We start from the raw sequence: 20397 nt of genomic DNA, 5'->3' as shown, positions 1-20397 counted from the left end.
TTGGATCGATGATGATTCCCAGTCAATCATTCCTTGGAAAAGCTGAACAAAATGAGTGAAAACTCAGTACCGCCGCTCTCATCGAGACTGAGGTCCTGCACCTTGGGTCACCCAGGTCCTCTGGGAGTAGGATCTGGGCACGCACACCACTCCCCTGCTCCTGCCCTCCTCCAGCACTGGCCTGACTCCCTCTTGATGGCCTTGGTCTTTCACGCTTCTGCTAGCACTCGTGGCCATGGTGAAGGCAGAATATTTGAGGCTAGCCGGGAATCTTGAACTGCTCTTGCCTCCTTGAGAACCTCAGAGGGAGAGGCTAGGTGCGGGGGCTCCTAGCAGAGCCCAACCAAACAATGGCAGTCTGTGCAGCTGAAGCAGGTGGAAGAGGGACCCCTCCACTTTTCCCAGCTCTCTGGGAAAGTTCAGGCCCTGGGGGGAGACCTCAGAAGGAGCTTGGACGTCAAGTCTGTGACAGGCCCGCAGAGAAGCAGCTCAGAGGGTCTCTGAGGTCCAGGGTGCTGCTGCAGTGGGAAAGTGACCTGGGCCATGTGGCTCCTTGAGCCCTGGCGGGCCAGGTCTCTCGTGGTGGTTGAAATCCCACGGGGAGCGTGATAGAAGGAGACACAGAGAGCTTCTGTGGCTGAGTACCCGCAAGGGAGTCAGGGAGGGTCCCCAAGTCGACTAGGGCAAGACCCAAAACTTTGAGTGAGATGATTGTAGACTTAGAGACCGACCCCCCGCCGACACCCGTCCCAGATTTCCACCTAGCTGTGTGTCTCCGGAGGTGGGGCTCCGGCAAGAAGTCACTGGCAGAAATAGGAGACATTTCTCACACCTTCCTGAAGGAGGTGTGCATAGCTGTGCAGAAATTGGCCTTCGCCTGGCCTTTGGTGGGGTGGGATTTACCCCGACACTAAGGTCGCACATGCATGACTCCTGGTGGAGGGCCAATTTGTGAAGGTCCTTTGGTCCCATCCCTGGAACTAGGGGTCCTGTCTTGGCTCGAGGCATTCTCAACGCCAGGAAGGTCCAGATTTGTGTTTAGCCTTCCTCAGCAGTGTCCTGTTCTTTTAGGAGGTGCTGTTTGGGGTTAGCTTTGACGGCCATCAAAAAATTTCAATTGGACTGCCAGCTTGTAGCTCAAGCAAGGCTGGCTGGAGACCCCTGCTCTTGAGCAGAGGCATCTGCCAATCAAAGCCACTTTATCTTGCAGAGTTGCATTCCAGGGAATCAGAAGGCTTGAGTCTTGCAAGTGGTCTTGGGAGATGTCAGGCTCCCCTGGTTACCCTGGCGGTCCCACCTGAGGTTGGATTTCTTGAGACAGTGCTGAGGCTTGCAGTCCTACTTTGTGGTTTCGTGAACAGGGCTTCTCTTGAGGAGAGACTGTCAGAGAGCGGCAACCAGTCAGAGCCCTCCTCATCCGGAGAAGGAGACAGAGACAGCGACAGAGACAGAGACAGAGACAGAGACGGTGATGGAGATGGAGATGGAGAAAGAGAGAGATGAAGAGACATGGCCAACGTGCGAGGCAGAGAGTTCCAAAGAAGGTCTTGTCTTGTTGGTCTGCAAGGCATCTCTGGTCGTGGAGGCCTGTGGGGAAGGAAGGCTTAGTGCAGTTTGATCTCAGGCCGTGTGCATTAGCAAGACAGAGGTTTGCAGCTTCCAGTAGGTTGTCAGAGCTGGTCATGGACTAGGAGGCGTGGTTGGCTCAGTGAACGTGGCCAAAGAGATCTGAGTCCTAGGGCCTGAGCTGGAGACCGCTTGGTGTGAGAGCTCTTGCTAGTGAACCCAGGGAGGGCCGCGGTTTCCCGGCTGCCTTGATTCAGAGCTGCTTGTAGGATTTTGGGGAAGAGTGTGCTTGCTGGTGTTGTAGTAGCTGGATGTGCTGGGCGGGCAGAGATTTGTGGATTGGCTGCAGAGAGGGCCAAAGCTCCCCTTCAAGGCCATGGAGGGGGCCGGGGTCAGGTCAAGGCCTGAGACGTCAAGAGTTTGCTGTCACTCATCTGGCAAACCGTGCTGGAGGGTTTGGGCAGAGCAGGGGTGCTGGCAGAAGACTTGTGGCCCGATCATCCCAGGGAGACCAAAGGGCCCAAGCCCCGCCAGAGCCACTAGCATGACTCCCACTGTAACGGGGTCACGTGCTTTTATGTCTTCACAGTGTGGCATCTGTGACACACATGGCCGAAGGGCAGAGGGAATGGCCCAGCCTCCCATCCCGTGCCCACCGGTGAAGGCTGCAGTCCCAGCCGCCCGCAGTGACGTTGGTTGTCGTTGGTGACTTGCACGAGAAGGCCAGAGGACCAAGGGCAAGGTAAGGACCATGACCTGCACGCACCTGCACACGATTGTCGGGTCTTGGTGGTGCTGCGAGGGCTGCCCATTCGTGCATCCAGACCTGTCTGCACCCGAAGCAGACTTAGGTCCTCAAGGTGCTCCTGCCTTCCATACAGGGACCCACTGCAAGCTCCCTTTCCCAGATGGGGCACGTCTGGGCAGTTCTCGCACTCCCCAGTACCCACCCTGGCCGCAGAGGAGACCTACCTCAGAAAGTCTCTGTGCCAGGCCCCTCCAGGCCCCTCCAGCGTGCTTGGATCGATGATGATTCCCAGTCAATCATTCCTTGGAAAAGCTGAACAAAATGAGTGAAAACTCAGTACCGCCGCTCTCATCGAGACTGAGGTCCTGCACCTTGGGTCACCCAGGTCCTCTGGGAGTAGGATCTGGGCACGCACACCACTCCCCTGCTCCTGCCCTCCTCCAGCACTGGCCTGACTCCCTCTTGATGGCCTTGGTCTTTCACGCTTCTGCTAGCACTCGTGGCCATGGTGAAGGCAGAATATTTGAGGCTAGCCGGGAATCTTGAACTGCTCTTGCCTCCTTGAGAACCTCAGAGGGAGAGGCTAGGTGCGGGGGCTCCTAGCAGAGCCCAACCAAACAATGGCAGTCTGTGCAGCTGAAGCAGGTGGAAGAGGGACCCCTCCACTTTTCCCAGCTCTCTGGGAAAGTTCAGGCCCTGGGGGGAGACCTCAGAAGGAGCTTGGACGTCAAGTCTGTGACAGGCCCGCAGAGAAGCAGCTCAGAGGGTCTCTGAGGTCCAGGGTGCTGCTGCAGTGGGAAAGTGACCTGGGCCATGTGGCTCCTTGAGCCCTGGCGGGCCAGGTCTCTCGTGGTGGTTGAAATCCCACGGGGAGCGTGATAGAAGGAGACACAGAGAGCTTCTGTGGCTGAGTACCCGCAAGGGAGTCAGGGAGGGTCCCCAAGTCGACTAGGGCAAGACCCAAAACTTTGAGTGAGATGATTGTAGACTTAGAGACCGACCCCCCGCCGACACCCGTCCCAGATTTCCACCTAGCTGTGTGTCTCCGGACGTGGGGCTCCGGCAAGAAGTCACTGGCAGAAATAGGAGACATTTCTCACACCTTCCTGAAGGAGGTGTGCATAGCTGTGCAGAAATTGGCCTTCGCCTGGCCTTTGGTGGGGTGGGATTTACCCCGACACTAAGGTCGCACATGCATGACTCCTGGTGGAGGGCCAATTTGTGAAGGTCCTTTGGTCCCATCCCTGGAACTAGGGGTCCTGTCTTGGCTCGAGGCATTCTCAACGCCAGGAAGGTCCAGATTTGTGTTTAGCCTTCCTCAGCAGTGTCCTGTTCTTTTAGGAGGTGCTGTTTGGGGTTAGCTTTGACGGCCATCAAAAAATTTCAATTGGACTGCCAGCTTGTAGCTCAAGCAAGGCTGGCTGGAGACCCCTGCTCTTGAGCAGAGGCATCTGCCAATCAAAGCCACTTTATCTTGCAGAGTTGCATTCCAGGGAATCAGAAGGCTTGAGTCTTGCAAGTGGTCTTGGGAGATGTCAGGCTCCCCTGGTTACCCTGGCGGTCCCACCTGAGGTTGGATTTCTTGAGACAGTGCTGAGGCTTGCAGTCCTACTTTGTGGTTTCGTGAACAGGGCTTCTCTTGAGGAGAGACTGTCAGAGAGCGGCAACCAGTCAGAGCCCTCCTCATCCGGAGAAGGAGACAGAGACAGCGACAGAGACAGAGACAGAGACGGTGATGGAGATGGAGATGGAGAAAGAGAGAGATGAAGAGACATGGCCAACGTGCGAGGCAGAGAGTTCCAAAGAAGGTCTTGTCTTGTTGGTCTGCAAGGCATCTCTGGTCGTGGAGGCCTGTGGGGAAGGAAGGCTTAGTGCAGTTTGATCTCAGGCCGTGTGCATTAGCAAGACAGAGGTTTGCAGCTTCCAGTAGGTTGTCAGAGCTGGTCATGGACTAGGACGCGTGGTTGGCTCAGTGAACGTGGCCAAAGAGATCTGAGTCCTAGGGCCTGAGCTGGAGACCGCTTGGTGTGAGAGCTCTTGCTAGTGAACCCAGGGAGGGCCGCGGTTTCCCGGCTGCCTTGATTCAGAGCTGCTTGTAGGATTTTGGGGAAGAGTGTGCTTGCTGGTGTTGTAGTAGCTGGATGTGCTGGGCGGGCAGAGATTTGTGGATTGGCTGCAGAGAGGGCCAAAGCTCCCCTTCAAGGCCATGGAGGGGGCCGGGGTCAGGTCAAGGCCTGAGACGTCAAGAGTTTGCTGTCACTCATCTGGCAAACCGTGCTGGAGGGTTTGGGCAGAGCAGGGGTGCTGGCAGAAGACTTGTGGCCCGATCATCCCAGGGAGACCAAAGGGCCCAAGCCCCGCCAGAGCCACTAGCATGACTCCCACTGTAACGGGGTCACGTGCTTTTATGTCTTCACAGTGTGGCATCTGTGACACACATGGCCGAAGGGCAGAGGGAATGGCCCAGCCTCCCATCCCGTGCCCACCGGTGAAGGCTGCAGTCCCAGCCGCCCGCAGTGACGTTGGTTGTCGTTGGTGACTTGCACGAGAAGGCCAGAGGACCAAGGGCAAGGTAAGGACCATGACCTGCATGCACCTGCACACGATTGTCGGGTCTTGGTGGTGCTGCGAGGGCTGCCCATTCGTGCATCCAGACCTGTCTGCACCCGAAGCAGACTTAGGTCCTCAAGGTGCTCCTGCCTTCCATACAGGGACCCACTGCAAGCTCCCTTTCCCAGATGGGGCACGTCTGGGCAGTTCTCGCACTCCCCAGTACCCACCCTGGCCGCAGAGGAGACCTACCTCAGAAAGTCTCTGTGCCAGGCCCCTCCAGGCCCCTCCAGCGTGCTTGGATCGATGATGATTCCCAGTCAATCATTCCTTGGAAAAGCTGAACAAAATGAGTGAAAACTCAGTACCGCCGCTCTCATCGAGACTGAGGTCCTGCACCTTGGGTCACCCAGGTCCTCTGGGAGTAGGATCTGGGCACGCACACCACTCCCCTGCTCCTGCCCTCCTCCAGCACTGGCCTGACTCCCTCTTGATGGCCTTGGTCTTTCACGCTTCTGCTAGCACTCGTGGCCATGGTGAAGGCAGAATATTTGAGGCTAGCCGGGAATCTTGAACTGCTCTTGCCTCCTTGAGAACCTCAGAGGGAGAGGCTAGGTGCGGGGGCTCCTAGCAGAGCCCAACCAAACAATGGCAGTCTGTGCAGCTGAAGCAGGTGGAAGAGGGACCCCTCCACTTTTCCCAGCTCTCTGGGAAAGTTCAGGCCCTGGGGGGAGACCTCAGAAGGAGCTTGGACGTCAAGTCTGTGACAGGCCCGCAGAGAAGCAGCTCAGAGGGTCTCTGAGGTCCAGGGTGCTGCTGCAGTGGGAAAGTGACCTGGGCCATGTGGCTCCTTGAGCCCTGGCGGGCCAGGTCTCTCGTGGTGGTTGAAATCCCACGGGGAGCGTGATAGAAGGAGACACAGAGAGCTTCTGTGGCTGAGTACCCGCAAGGGAGTCAGGGAGGGTCCCCAAGTCGACTAGGGCAAGACCCAAAACTTTGAGTGAGATGATTGTAGACTTAGAGACCGACCCCCCGCCGACACCCGTCCCAGATTTCCACCTAGCTGTGTGTCTCCGGAGGTGGGGCTCCGGCAAGAAGTCACTGGCAGAAATAGGAGACATTTCTCACACCTTCCTGAAGGAGGTGTGCATAGCTGTGCAGAAATTGGCCTTCGCCTGGCCTTTGGTGGGGTGGGATTTACCCCGACACTAAGGTCGCACATGCATGACTCCTGGTGGAGGGCCAATTTGTGAAGGTCCTTTGGTCCCATCCCTGGAACTAGGGGTCCTGTCTTGGCTCGAGGCATTCTCAACGCCAGGAAGGTCCAGATTTGTGTTTAGCCTTCCTCAGCAGTGTCCTGTTCTTTTAGGAGGTGCTGTTTGGGGTTAGCTTTGACGGCCATCAAAAAATTTCAATTGGACTGCCAGCTTGTAGCTCAAGCAAGGCTGGCTGGAGACCCCTGCTCTTGAGCAGAGGCATCTGCCAATCAAAGCCACTTTATCTTGCAGAGTTGCATTCCAGGGAATCAGAAGGCTTGAGTCTTGCAAGTGGTCTTGGGAGATGTCAGGCTCCCCTGGTTACCCTGGCGGTCCCACCTGAGGTTGGATTTCTTGAGACAGTGCTGAGGCTTGCAGTCCTACTTTGTGGTTTCGTGAACAGGGCTTCTCTTGAGGAGAGACTGTCAGAGAGCGGCAACCAGTCAGAGCCCTCCTCATCCGGAGAAGGAGACAGAGACAGCGACAGAGACAGAGACAGAGACAGAGACGGTGATGGAGATGGAGATGGAGAAAGAGAGAGATGAAGAGACATGGCCAACGTGCGAGGCAGAGAGTTCCAAAGAAGGTCTTGTCTTGTTGGTCTGCAAGGCATCTCTGGTCGTGGAGGCCTGTGGGGAAGGAAGGCTTAGTGCAGTTTGATCTCAGGCCGTGTGCATTAGCAAGACAGAGGTTTGCAGCTTCCAGTAGGTTGTCAGAGCTGGTCATGGACTAGGAGGCGTGGTTGGCTCAGTGAACGTGGCCAAAGAGATCTGAGTCCTAGGGCCTGAGCTGGAGACCGCTTGGTGTGAGAGCTCTTGCTAGTGAACCCAGGGAGGGCCGCGGTTTCCCGGCTGCCTTGATTCAGAGCTGCTTGTAGGATTTTGGGGAAGAGTGTGCTTGCTGGTGTTGTAGTAGCTGGATGTGCTGGGCGGGCAGAGATTTGTGGATTGGCTGCAGAGAGGGCCAAAGCTCCCCTTCAAGGCCATGGAGGGGGCCGGGGTCAGGTCAAGGCCTGAGACGTCAAGAGTTTGCTGTCACTCATCTGGCAAACCGTGCTGGAGGGTTTGGGCAGAGCAGGGGTGCTGGCAGAAGACTTGTGGCCCGATCATCCCAGGGAGACCAAAGGGCCCAAGCCCCGCCAGAGCCACTAGCATGACTCCCACTGTAACGGGGTCACGTGCTTTTATGTCTTCACAGTGTGGCATCTGTGACACACATGGCCGAAGGGCAGAGGGAATGGCCCAGCCTCCCATCCCGTGCCCACCGGTGAAGGCTGCAGTCCCAGCCGCCCGCAGTGACGTTGGTTGTCGTTGGTGACTTGCACGAGAAGGCCAGAGGACCAAGGGCAAGGTAAGGACCATGACCTGCACGCACCTGCACACGATTGTCGGGTCTTGGTGGTGCTGCGAGGGCTGCCCATTCGTGCATCCAGACCTGTCTGCACCCGAAGCAGACTTAGGTCCTCAAGGTGCTCCTGCCTTCCATACAGGGACCCACTGCAAGCTCCCTTTCCCAGATGGGGCACGTCTGGGCAGTTCTCGCACTCCCCAGTACCCACCCTGGCCGCAGAGGAGACCTACCTCAGAAAGTCTCTGTGCCAGGCCCCTCCAGGCCCCTCCAGCGTGCTTGGATCGATGATGATTCCCAGTCAATCATTCCTTGGAAAAGCTGAACAAAATGAGTGAAAACTCAGTACCGCCGCTCTCATCGAGACTGAGGTCCTGCACCTTGGGTCACCCAGGTCCTCTGGGAGTAGGATCTGGGCACGCACACCACTCCCCTGCTCCTGCCCTCCTCCAGCACTGGCCTGACTCCCTCTTGATGGCCTTGGTCTTTCACGCTTCTGCTAGCACTCGTGGCCATGGTGAAGGCAGAATATTTGAGGCTAGCCGGGAATCTTGAACTGCTCTTGCCTCCTTGAGAACCTCAGAGGGAGAGGCTAGGTGCGGGGGCTCCTAGCAGAGCCCAACCAAACAATGGCAGTCTGTGCAGCTGAAGCAGGTGGAAGAGGGACCCCTCCACTTTTCCCAGCTCTCTGGGAAAGTTCAGGCCCTGGGGGGAGACCTCAGAAGGAGCTTGGACGTCAAGTCTGTGACAGGCCCGCAGAGAAGCAGCTCAGAGGGTCTCTGAGGTCCAGGGTGCTGCTGCAGTGGGAAAGTGACCTGGGCCATGTGGCTCCTTGAGCCCTGGCGGGCCAGGTCTCTCGTGGTGGTTGAAATCCCACGGGGAGCGTGATAGAAGGAGACACAGAGAGCTTCTGTGGCTGAGTACCCGCAAGGGAGTCAGGGAGGGTCCCCAAGTCGACTAGGGCAAGACCCAAAACTTTGAGTGAGATGATTGTAGACTTAGAGACCGACCCCCCGCCGACACCCGTCCCAGATTTCCACCTAGCTGTGTGTCTCCGGACGTGGGGCTCCGGCAAGAAGTCACTGGCAGAAATAGGAGACATTTCTCACACCTTCCTGAAGGAGGTGTGCATAGCTGTGCAGAAATTGGCCTTCGCCTGGCCTTTGGTGGGGTGGGATTTACCCCGACACTAAGGTCGCACATGCATGACTCCTGGTGGAGGGCCAATTTGTGAAGGTCCTTTGGTCCCATCCCTGGAACTAGGGGTCCTGTCTTGGCTCGAGGCATTCTCAACGCCAGGAAGGTCCAGATTTGTGTTTAGCCTTCCTCAGCAGTGTCCTGTTCTTTTAGGAGGTGCTGTTTGGGGTTAGCTTTGACGGCCATCAAAAAATTTCAATTGGACTGCCAGCTTGTAGCTCAAGCAAGGCTGGCTGGAGACCCCTGCTCTTGAGCAGAGGCATCTGCCAATCAAAGCCACTTTATCTTGCAGAGTTGCATTCCAGGGAATCAGAAGGCTTGAGTCTTGCAAGTGGTCTTGGGAGATGTCAGGCTCCCCTGGTTACCCTGGCGGTCCCACCTGAGGTTGGATTTCTTGAGACAGTGCTGAGGCTTGCAGTCCTACTTTGTGGTTTCGTGAACAGGGCTTCTCTTGAGGAGAGACTGTCAGAGAGCGGCAACCAGTCAGAGCCCTCCTCATCCGGAGAAGGAGACAGAGACAGCGACAGAGACAGAGACAGAGACAGAGACGGTGATGGAGATGGAGATGGAGAAAGAGAGAGATGAAGAGACATGGCCAACGTGCGAGGCAGAGAGTTCCAAAGAAGGTCTTGTCTTGTTGGTCTGCAAGGCATCTCTGGTCGTGGAGGCCTGTGGGGAAGGAAGGCTTAGTGCAGTTTGATCTCAGGCCGTGTGCATTAGCAAGACAGAGGTTTGCAGCTTCCAGTAGGTTGTCAGAGCTGGTCATGGACTAGGAGGCGTGGTTGGCTCAGTGAACGTGGCCAAAGAGATCTGAGTCCTAGGGCCTGAGCTGGAGACCGCTTGGTGTGAGAGCTCTTGCTAGTGAACCCAGGGAGGGCCGCGGTTTCCCGGCTGCCTTGATTCAGAGCTGCTTGTAGGATTTTGGGGAAGAGTGTGCTTGCTGGTGTTGTAGTAGCTGGATGTGCTGGGCGGGCAGAGATTTGTGGATTGGCTGCAGAGAGGGCCAAAGCTCCCCTTCAAGGCCATGGAGGGGGCCGGGGTCAGGTCAAGGCCTGAGACGTCAAGAGTTTGCTGTCACTCATCTGGCAAACCGTGCTGGAGGGTTTGGGCAGAGCAGGGGTGCTGGCAGAAGACTTGTGGCCCGATCATCCCAGGGAGACCAAAGGGCCCAAGCCCCGCCAGAGCCACTAGCATGACTCCCACTGTAACGGGGTCACGTGCTTTTATGTCTTCACAGTGTGGCATCTGTGACACACATGGCCGAAGGGCAGAGGGAATGGCCCAGCCTCCCATCCCGTGCCCACCGGTGAAGGCTGCAGTCCCAGCCGCCCGCAGTGACGTTGGTTGTCGTTGGTGACTTGCACGAGAAGGCCAGAGGACCAAGGGCAAGGTAAGGACCATGACCTGCACGCACCTGCACACGATTGTCGGGTCTTGGTGGTGCTGCGAGGGCTGCCCATTCGTGCATCCAGACCTGTCTGCACCCGAAGCAGACTTAGGTCCTCAAGGTGCTCCTGCCTTCCATACAGGGACCCACTGCAAGCTCCCTTTCCCAGATGGGGCACGTCTGGGCAGTTCTCGCACTCCCCAGTACCCACCCTGGCCGCAGAGGAGACCTACCTCAGAAAGTCTCTGTGCCAGGCCCCTCCAGGCCCCTCCAGCGTGCTTGGATCGATGATGATTCCCAGTCAATCATTCCTTGGAAAAGCTGAACAAAATGAGTGAAAACTCAGTACCGCCGCTCTCATCGAGACTGAGGTCCTGCACCTTGGGTCACCCAGGTCCTCTGGGAGTAGGATCTGGGCACGCACACCACTCCCCTGCTCCTGCCCTCCTCCAGCACTGGCCTGACTCCCTCTTGATGGCCTTGGTCTTTCACGCTTCTGCTAGCACTCGTGGCCATGGTGAAGGCAGAATATTTGAGGCTAGCCGGGAATCTTGAACTGCTCTTGCCTCCTTGAGAACCTCAGAGGGAGAGGCTAGGTGCGGGGGCTCCTAGCAGAGCCCAACCAAACAATGGCAGTCTGTGCAGCTGAAGCAGGTGGAAGAGGGACCCCTCCACTTTTCCCAGCTCTCTGGGAAAGTTCAGGCCCTGGGGGGAGACCTCAGAAGGAGCTTGGACGTCAAGTCTGTGACAGGCCCGCAGAGAAGCAGCTCAGAGGGTCTCTGAGGTCCAGGGTGCTGCTGCAGTGGGAAAGTGACCTGGGCCATGTGGCTCCTTGAGCCCTGGCGGGCCAGGTCTCTCGTGGTGGTTGAAATCCCACGGGGAGCGTGATAGAAGGAGACACAGAGAGCTTCTGTGGCTGAGTACCCGCAAGGGAGTCAGGGAGGGTCCCCAAGTCGACTAGGGCAAGACCCAAAACTTTGAGTGAGATGATTGTAGACTTAGAGACCGACCCCCCGCCGACACCCGTCCCAGATTTCCACCTAGCTGTGTGTCTCCGGACGTGGGGCTCCGGCAAGAAGTCACTGGCAGAAATAGGAGACATTTCTCACACCTTCCTGAAGGAGGTGTGCATAGCTGTGCAGAAATTGGCCTTCGCCTGGCCTTTGGTGGGGTGGGATTTACCCCGACACTAAGGTCGCACATGCATGACTCCTGGTGGAGGGCCAATTTGTGAAGGTCCTTTGGTCCCATCCCTGGAACTAGGGGTCCTGTCTTGGCTCGAGGCATTCTCAACGCCAGGAAGGTCCAGATTTGTGTTTAGCCTTCCTCAGCAGTGTCCTGTTCTTTTAGGAGGTGCTGTTTGGGGTTAGCTTTGACGGCCATCAAAAAATTTCAATTGGACTGCCAGCTTGTAGCTCAAGCAAGGCTGGCTGGAGACCCCTGCTCTTGAGCAGAGGCATCTGCCAATCAAAGCCACTTTATCTTGCAGAGTTGCATTCAAGGGAATCAGAAGGCTTGAGTCTTGCAAGTGGTCTTGGGAGATGTCAGGCTCCCCTGGTTACCCTGGCGGTCCCACCTGAGGTTGGATTTCTTGAGACAGTGCTGAGGCTTGCAGTCCTACTTTGTGGTTTCGTGAACAGGGCTTCTCTTGAGGAGAGACTGTCAGAGAGCGGCAACCAGTCAGAGCCCTCCTCATCCGGAGAAGGAGACAGAGACAGCGACAGAGACAGAGACAGAGACAGAGACGGTGATGGAGATGGAGATGGAGAAAGAGAGAGATGAAGAGACATGGCCAACGTGCGAGGCAGAGAGTTCCAAAGAAGGTCTTGTCTTGTTGGTCTGCAAGGCATCTCTGGTCGTGGAGGCCTGTGGGGAAGGAAGGCTTAGTGCAGTTTGATCTCAGGCCGTGTGCATTAGCAAGACAGAGGTTTGCAGCTTCCAGTAGGTTGTCAGAGCTGGTCATGGACTAGGAGGCGTGGTTGGCTCAGTGAACGTGGCCAAAGAGATCTGAGTCCTAGGGCCTGAGCTGGAGACCGCTTGGTGTGAGAGCTCTTGCTAGTGAACCCAGGGAGGGCCGCGGTTTCCCGGCTGCCTTGATTCAGAGCTGCTTGTAGGATTTTGGGGAAGAGTGTGCTTGCTGGTGTTGTAGTAGCTGGATGTGCTGGGCGGGCAGAGATTTGTGGATTGGCTGCAGAGAGGGCCAAAGCTCCCCTTCAAGGCCATGGAGGGGGCCGGGGTCAGGTCAAGGCCTGAGACGTCAAGAGTTTGCTGTCACTCATCTGGCAAACCGTGCTGGAGGGTTTGGGCAGAGCAGGGGTGCTGGCAGAAGACTTGTGGCCCGATCATCCCAGGGAGACCAAAGGGCCCAAGCCCCGCCAGAGCCACTAGCATGACTCCCACTGTAACGGGGTCACGTGCTTTTATGTCTTCACAGTGTGGCATCTGTGACACACATGGCCGAAGGGCAGAGGGAATGGCCCAGCCTCCCATCCCGTGCCCACCGGTGAAGGCTGCAGTCCCAGCCGCCCGCAGTGACGTTGGTTGTCGTTGGTGACTTGCACGAGAAGGCCAGAGGACCAAGGGCAAGGTAAGGACCATGACCTGCACGCACCTGCACACGATTGTCGGGTCTTGGTGGTGCTGCGAGGGCTGCCCATTCGTGCATCCAGACCTGTCTGCACCCGAAGCAGACTTAGGTCCTCAAGGTGCTCCTGCCTTCCATACAGGGACCCACTGCAAGCTCCCTTTCCCAGATGGGGCACGTCTGGGCAGTTCTCGCACTCCCCAGTACCCACCCTGGCCGCAGAGGAGACCTACCTCAGAAAGTCTCTGTGCCAGGCCCCTCCAGGCCCCTCCAGCGTGCTTGGATCGATGATGATTCCCAGTCAATCATTCCTTGGAAAAGCTGAACAAAATGAGTGAAAACTCAGTACCGCCGCTCTCATCGAGACTGAGGTCCTGCACCTTGGGTCACCCAGGTCCTCTGGGAGTAGGATCTGGGCACGCACACCACTCCCCTGCTCCTGCCCTCCTCCAGCACTGGCCTGACTCCCTCTTGATGGCCTTGGTCTTTCACGCTTCTGCTAGCACTCGTGGCCATGGTGAAGGCAGAATATTTGAGGCTAGCCGGGAATCTTGAACTGCTCTTGCCTCCTTGAGAACCTCAGAGGGAGAGGCTAGGTGCGGGGGCTCCTAGCAGAGCCCAACCAAACAATGGCAGTCTGTGCAGCTGAAGCAGGTGGAAGAGGGACCCCTCCACTTTTCCCAGCTCTCTGGGAAAGTTCAGGCCCTGGGGGGAGACCTCAGAAGGAGCTTGGACGTCAAGTCTGTGACAGGCCCGCAGAGAAGCAGCTCAGAGGGTCTCTGAGGTCCAGGGTGCTGCTGCAGTGGGAAAGTGACCTGGGCCATGTGGCTCCTTGAGCCCTGGCGGGCCAGGTCTCTCGTGGTGGTTGAAATCCCACGGGGAGCGTGATAGAAGGAGACACAGAGAGCTTCTGTGGCTGAGTACCCGCAAGGGAGTCAGGGAGGGTCCCCAAGTCGACTAGGGCAAGACCCAAAACTTTGAGTGAGATGATTGTAGACTTAGAGACCGACCCCCCGCCGACACCCGTCCCAGATTTCCACCTAGCTGTGTGTCTCCGGACGTGGGGCTCCGGCAAGAAGTCACTGGCAGAAATAGGAGACATTTCTCACACCTTCCTGAAGGAGGTGTGCATAGCTGTGCAGAAATTGGCCTTCGCCTGGCCTTTGGTGGGGTGGGATTTACCCCGACACTAAGGTCGCACATGCATGACTCCTGGTGGAGGGCCAATTTGTGAAGGTCCTTTGGTCCCATCCCTGGAACTAGGGGTCCTGTCTTGGCTCGAGGCATTCTCAACGCCAGGAAGGTCCAGATTTGTGTTTAGCCTTCCTCAGCAGTGTCCTGTTCTTTTAGGAGGTGCTGTTTGGGGTTAGCTTTGACGGCCATCAAAAAATTTCAATTGGACTGCCAGCTTGTAGCTCAAGCAAGGCTGGCTGGAGACCCCTGCTCTTGAGCAGAGGCATCTGCCAATCAAAGCCACTTTATCTTGCAGAGTTGCATTCCAGGGAATCAGAAGGCTTGAGTCTTGCAAGTGGTCTTGGGAGATGTCAGGCTCCCCTGGTTACCCTGGCGGTCCCACCTGAGGTTGGATTTCTTGAGACAGTGCTGAGGCTTGCAGTCCTACTTTGTGGTTTCGTGAACAGGGCTTCTCTTGAGGAGAGACTGTCAGAGAGCGGCAACCAGTCAGAGCCCTCCTCATCCGGAGAAGGAGACAGAGACAGCGACAGAGACAGAGACAGAGACGGTGATGGAGATGGAGATGGAGAAAGAGAGAGATGAAGAGACATGGCCAACGTGCGAGGCAGAGAGTTCCAAAGAAGGTCTTGTCTTGTTGGTCTGCAAGGCATCTCTGGTCGTGGAGGCCTGTGGGGAAGGAAGGCTTAGTGCAGTTTGATCTCAGGCCGTGTGCATTAGCAAGACAGAGGTTTGCAGCTTCCAGTAGGTTGTCAGAGCTGGTCATGGACTAGGAGGCGTGGTTGGCTCAGTGAACGTGGCCAAAGAGATCTGAGTCCTAGGGCCTGAGCTGGAGACCGCTTGGTGTGAGAGCTCTTGCTAGTGAACCCAGGGAGGGCCGCGGTTTCCCGGCTGCCTTGATTCAGAGCTGCTTGTAGGATTTTGGGGAAGAGTGTGCTTGCTGGTGTTGTAGTAGCTGGATGTGCTGGGCGGGCAGAGATTTGTGGATTGGCTGCAGAGAGGGCCAAAGCTCCCCTTCAAGGCCATGGAGGGGGCCGGGGTCAGGTCAAGGCCTGAGACGTCAAGAGTTTGCTGTCACTCATCTGGCAAACCGTGCTGGAGGGTTTGGGCAGAGCAGGGGTGCTGGCAGAAGACTTGTGGCCCGATCATCCCAGGGAGACCAAAGGGCCCAAGCCCCGCCAGAGCCACTAGCATGACTCCCACTGTAACGGGGTCACGTGCTTTTATGTCTTCACAGTGTGGCATCTGTGACACACATGGCCGAAGGGCAGAGGGAATGGCCCAGCCTCCCATCCCGTGCCCACCGGTGAAGGCTGCAGTCCCAGCCGCCCGCAGTGACGTTGGTTGTCGTTGGTGACTTGCACGAGAAGGCCAGAGGACCAAGGGCAAGGTAAGGACCATGACCTGCACGCACCTGCACACGATTGTCGGGTCTTGGTGGTGCTGCGAGGGCTGCCCATTCGTGCATCCAGACCTGTCTGCACCCGAAGCAGACTTAGGTCCTCAAGGTGCTCCTGCCTTCCATACAGGGACCCACTGCAAGCTCCCTTTCCCAGATGGGGCACGTCTGGGCAGTTCTCGCACTCCCCAGTACCCACCCTGGCCGCAGAGGAGACCTACCTCAGAAAGTCTCTGTGCCAGGCCCCTCCAGGCCCCTCCAGCGTGCTTGGATCGATGATGATTCCCAGTCAATCATTCCTTGGAAAAGCTGAACAAAATGAGTGAAAACTCAGTACCGCCGCTCTCATCGAGACTGAGGTCCTGCACCTTGGGTCACCCAGGTCCTCTGGGAGTAGGATCTGGGCACGCACACCACTCCCCTGCTCCTGCCCTCCTCCAGCACTGGCCTGACTCCCTCTTGATGGCCTTGGTCTTTCACGCTTCTGCTAGCACTCGTGGCCATGGTGAAGGCAGAATATTTGAGGCTAGCCGGGAATCTTGAACTGCTCTTGCCTCCTTGAGAACCTCAGAGGGAGAGGCTAGGTGCGGGGGCTCCTAGCAGAGCCCAACCAAACAATGGCAGTCTGTGCAGCTGAAGCAGGTGGAAGAGGGACCCCTCCACTTTTCCCAGCTCTCTGGGAAAGTTCAGGCCCTGGGGGGAGACCTCAGAAGGAGCTTGGACGTCAAGTCTGTGACAGGCCCGCAGAGAAGCAGCTCAGAGGGTCTCTGAGGTCCAGGGTGCTGCTGCAGTGGGAAAGTGACCTGGGCCATGTGGCTCCTTGAGCCCTGGCGGGCCAGGTCTCTCGTGGTGGTTGAAATCCCACGGGGAGCGTGATAGAAGGAGACACAGAGAGCTTCTGTGGCTGAGTACCCGCAAGGGAGTCAGGGAGGGTCCCCAAGTCGACTAGGGCAAGACCCAAAACTTTGAGTGAGATGATTGTAGACTTAGAGACCGACCCCCCGCCGACACCCGTCCCAGATTTCCACCTAGCTGTGTGTCTCCGGACGTGGGGCTCCGGCAAGAAGTCACTGGCAGAAATAGGAGACATTTCTCACACCTCCCTGAAGGAGGTGTGCATAGCTGTGCAGAAATTGGCCTTCGCCTGGCCTTTGGTGGGGTGGGATTTACCCCGACACTAAGGTCGCACATGCATGACTCCTGGTGGAGGGCCAATTTGTGAAGGTCCTTTGGTCCCATCCCTGGAACTAGGGGTCCTGTCTTCGCTCGAGGCATTCTCAACGCCAGGAAGGTCCAGATTTGTGTTTAGCCTTCCTCAGCAGTGTCCTGTTCTTTTAGGAGGTGCTGTTTGGGGTTAGCTTTGACGGCCATCAAAAAATTTCAATTGGACTGCCAGCTTGTAGCTCAAGCAAGGCTGGCTGGAGACCCCTGCTCTTGAGCAGAGGCATCTGCCAATCAAAGCCACTTTATCTTGCAGAGTTGCATTCCAGGGAATCAGAAGGCTTGAGTCTTGCAAGTGGTCTTGGGAGATGTCAGGCTCCCCTGGTTACCCTGGCGGTCCCACCTGAGGTTGGATTTCTTGAGACAGTGCTGAGGCTTGCAGTCCTACTTTGTGGTTTCGTGAACAGGGCTTCTCTTGAGGAGAGACTGTCAGAGAGCGGCAACCAGTCAGAGCCCTCCTCATCCGGAGAAGGAGACAGAGACAGCGACAGAGACAGAGACAGAGACAGAGACGGTGATGGAGATGGAGATGGAGAAAGAGAGAGATGAAGAGACATGGCCAACGTGCGAGGCAGAGAGTTCCAAAGAAGGTCTTGTCTTGTTGGTCTGCAAGGCATCTCTGGTCGTGGAGGCCTGTGGGGAAGGAAGGCTTAGTGCAGTTTGATCTCAGGCCGTGTGCATTAGCAAGACAGAGGTTTGCAGCTTCCAGTAGGTTGTCAGAGCTGGTCATGGACTAGGAGGCGTGGTTGGCTCAGTGAACGTGGCCAAAGAGATCTGAGTCCTAGGGCCTGAGCTGGAGACCGCTTGGTGTGAGAGCTCTTGCTAGTGAACCCAGGGAGGGCCGCGGTTTCCCGGCTGCCTTGATTCAGAGCTGCTTGTAGGATTTTGGGGAAGAGTGTGCTTGCTGGTGTTGTAGTAGCTGGATGTGCTGGGCGGGCAGAGATTTGTGGATTGGCTGCAGAGAGGGCCAAAGCTCCCCTTCAAGGCCATGGAGGGGGCCGGGGTCAGGTCAAGGCCTGAGACGTCAAGAGTTTGCTGTCACTCATCTGGCAAACCGTGCTGGAGGGTTTGGGCAGAGCAGGGGTGCTGGCAGAAGACTTGTGGCCCGATCATCCCAGGGAGACCAAAGGGCCCAAGCCCCGCCAGAGCCACTAGCATGACTCCCACTGTAACGGGGTCACGTGCTTTTATGTCTTCACAGTGTGGCATCTGTGACACACATGGCCGAAGGGCAGAGGGAATGGCCCAGCCTCCCATCCCGTGCCCACCGGTGAAGGCTGCAGTCCCAGCCGCCCGCAGTGACGTTGGTTGTCGTTGGTGACTTGCACGAGAAGGCCAGAGGACCAAGGTCAAGGTAAGGACCATGACCTGCAGGCACCTGCACACGATTGTCGGGTCTTGGTGGTGCTGCGAGGGCTGCCCATTCGTGCATCCAGACCTGTCTGCACCCGAAGCAGACTTAGGTCCTCAAGGTGCTCCTGCCTTCCATACAGGGACCCACTGCAAGCTCCCTTTCCCAGATGGGGCACGTCTGGGCAGTTCTCGCACTCCCCAGTACCCACCCTGGCCGCAGAGGAGACCTACCTCAGAAAGTCTCTGTGCCAGGCCCCTCCAGGCCCCTCCAGCGTGCTTGGATCGATGATGATTCCCAGTCAATCATTCCTTGGAAAAGCTGAACAAAATGAGTGAAAACTCAGTACCGCCGCTCTCATCGAGACTGAGGTCCTGCACCTTGGGTCACCCAGGTCCTCTGGGAGTAGGATCTGGGCACGCACACCACTCCCCTGCTCCTGCCCTCCTCCAGCACTGGCCTGACTCCCTCTTGATGGCCTTGGTCTTTCACGCTTCTGCTAGCACTCGTGGCCATGGTGAAGGCAGAATATTTGAGGCTAGCCGGGAATCTTGAACTGCTCTTGCCTCCTTGAGAACCTCAGAGGGAGAGGCTAGGTGCGGGGGCTCCTAGCAGAGCCCAACCAAACAATGGCAGTCTGTGCAGCTGAAGCAGGTGGAAGAGGGACCCCTCCACTTTTCCCAGCTCTCTGGGAAAGTTCAGGCCCTGGGGGGAGACCTCAGAAGGAGCTTGGACGTCAAGTCTGTGACAGGCCCGCAGAGAAGCAGCTCAGAGGGTCTCTGAGGTCCAGGGTGCTGCTGCAGTGGGAAAGTGACCTGGGCCATGTGGCTCCTTGAGCCCTGGCGGGCCAGGTCTCTCGTGGTGGTTGAAATCCCACGGGGAGCGTGATAGAAGGAGACACAGAGAGCTTCTGTGGCTGAGTACCCGCAAGGGAGTCAGGGAGGGTCCCCAAGTCGACTAGGGCAAGACCCAAAACTTTGAGTGAGATGATTGTAGACTTAGAGACCGACCCCCCGCCGACACCCGTCCCAGATTTCCACCTAGCTGTGTGTCTCCGGACGTGGGGCTCCGGCAAGAAGTCACTGGCAGAAATAGGAGACATTTCTCACACCTTCCTGAAGGAGGTGTGCATAGCTGTGCAGAAATTGGCCTTCGCCTGGCCTTTGGTGGGGTGGGATTTACCCCGACACTAAGGTCGCACATGCATGACTCCTGGTGGAGGGCCAATTTGTGAAGGTCCTTTGGTCCCATCCCTGGAACTAGGGGTCCTGTCTTGGCTCGAGGCATTCTCAACGCCAGGAAGGTCCAGATTTGTGTTTAGCCTTCCTCAGCAGTGTCCTGTTCTTTTAGGAGGTGCTGTTTGGGGTTAGCTTTGACGGCCATCAAAAAATTTCAATTGGACTGCCAGCTTGTAGCTCAAGCAAGGCTGGCTGGAGACCCCTGCTCTTGAGCAGAGGCATCTGCCAATCAAAGCCACTTTATCTTGCAGAGTTGCATTCCAGGGAATCAGAAGGCTTGAGTCTTGCAAGTGGTCTTGGGAGATGTCAGGCTCCCCTGGTTACCCTGGCGGTCCCACCTGAGGTTGGATTTCTTGAGACAGTGCTGAGGCTTGCAGTCCTACTTTGTGGTTTCGTGAACAGGGCTTCTCTTGAGGAGAGACTGTCAGAGAGCGGCAACCAGTCAGAGCCCTCCTCATCCGGAGAAGGAGACAGAGACAGCGACAGAGACAGAGACAGAGACAGAGACGGTGATGGAGATGGAGATGGAGAAAGAGAGAGATGAAGAGACATGGCCAACGTGCGAGGCAGAGAGTTCCAAAGAAGGTCTTGTCTTGTTGGTCTGCAAGGCATCTCTGGTCGTGGAGGCCTGTGGGGAAGGAAGGCTTAGTGCAGTTTGATCTCAGGCCGTGTGCATTAGCAAGACAGAGGTTTGCAGCTTCCAGTAGGTTGTCAGAGCTGGTCATGGACTAGGAGGCGTGGTTGGCTCAGTGAACGTGGCCAAAGAGATCTGAGTCCTAGGGCCTGAGCTGGAGACCGCTTGGTGTGAGAGCTCTTGCTAGTGAACCCAGGGAGGGCCGCGGTTTCCCGGCTGCCTTGATTCAGAGCTGCTTGTAGGATTTTGGGGAAGAGTGTGCTTGCTGGTGTTGTAGTAGCTGGATGTGCTGGGCGGGCAGAGATTTGTGGATTGGCTGCAGAGAGGGCCAAAGCTCCCCTTCAAGGCCATGGAGGGGGCCGGGGTCAGGTCAAGGCCTGAGACGTCAAGAGTTTGCTGTCACTCATCTGGCAAACCGTGCTGGAGGGTTTGGGCAGAGCAGGGGTGCTGGCAGAAGACTTGTGGCCCGATCATCCCAGGGAGACCAAAGGGCCCAAGCCCCGCCAGAGCCACTAGCATGACTCCCACTGTAACGGGGTCACGTGCTTTTATGTCTTCACAGTGTGGCATCTGTGACACACATGGCCGAAGGGCAGAGGGAATGGCCCAGCCTCCCATCCCGTGCCCACCGGTGAAGGCTGCAGTCCCAGCCGCCCGCAGTGACGTTGGTTGTCGTTGGTGACTTGCACGAGAAGGCCAGAGGACCAAGGTCAAGGTAAGGACCATGA

At 57.0% G+C, this 20397-nt stretch overlaps 8 non-coding genes across 8 annotated transcripts; all 8 read left to right on the top strand.

Annotated features, from left to right (window-relative positions):
* Positions 1-2: 2 nt before the first annotated feature.
* On the top strand, positions 3-96 carry LOC148118131 (small nucleolar RNA SNORD116). Its single transcript, XR_015736454.1, has one exon. It is a non-coding gene; the product is annotated as a small nucleolar RNA SNORD116 (small nucleolar RNA).
* Positions 97-2586: 2490 nt separating this feature from the next.
* Positions 2587-2680, top strand: LOC148118130 (small nucleolar RNA SNORD116). The gene has a single exon (XR_015736453.1). It is a non-coding gene; the product is annotated as a small nucleolar RNA SNORD116 (small nucleolar RNA).
* A 2484-nt stretch (positions 2681-5164) lies between these two features.
* On the top strand, positions 5165-5258 carry LOC148118129 (small nucleolar RNA SNORD116). Its single transcript, XR_015736452.1, has one exon. It is a non-coding gene; the product is annotated as a small nucleolar RNA SNORD116 (small nucleolar RNA).
* A 2490-nt stretch (positions 5259-7748) lies between these two features.
* Positions 7749-7842, top strand: LOC148118128 (small nucleolar RNA SNORD116). The gene has a single exon (XR_015736451.1). It is a non-coding gene; the product is annotated as a small nucleolar RNA SNORD116 (small nucleolar RNA).
* A 2490-nt stretch (positions 7843-10332) lies between these two features.
* Positions 10333-10426, top strand: LOC148118127 (small nucleolar RNA SNORD116). The gene has a single exon (XR_015736450.1). It is a non-coding gene; the product is annotated as a small nucleolar RNA SNORD116 (small nucleolar RNA).
* Positions 10427-12916: 2490 nt separating this feature from the next.
* Positions 12917-13010, top strand: LOC148118126 (small nucleolar RNA SNORD116). Its single transcript, XR_015736449.1, has one exon. It is a non-coding gene; the product is annotated as a small nucleolar RNA SNORD116 (small nucleolar RNA).
* Positions 13011-15494: 2484 nt separating this feature from the next.
* Positions 15495-15588, top strand: LOC148118125 (small nucleolar RNA SNORD116). Its single transcript, XR_015736448.1, has one exon. It is a non-coding gene; the product is annotated as a small nucleolar RNA SNORD116 (small nucleolar RNA).
* Positions 15589-18078: 2490 nt separating this feature from the next.
* On the top strand, positions 18079-18172 carry LOC148118124 (small nucleolar RNA SNORD116). Its single transcript, XR_015736447.1, has one exon. It is a non-coding gene; the product is annotated as a small nucleolar RNA SNORD116 (small nucleolar RNA).
* The last annotated feature ends 2225 nt before the right edge of the window (positions 18173-20397 follow it).

This window comes from Myodes glareolus, chromosome 24 (assembly GCF_982192425.1).
Source record: "Myodes glareolus chromosome 24, mMyoGla1.1, whole genome shotgun sequence".
Lineage (NCBI taxonomy): Eukaryota > Metazoa > Chordata > Mammalia > Rodentia > Cricetidae > Myodes > Myodes glareolus.
This window is presented reverse-complemented; position numbering and strand designations above follow the sequence as displayed.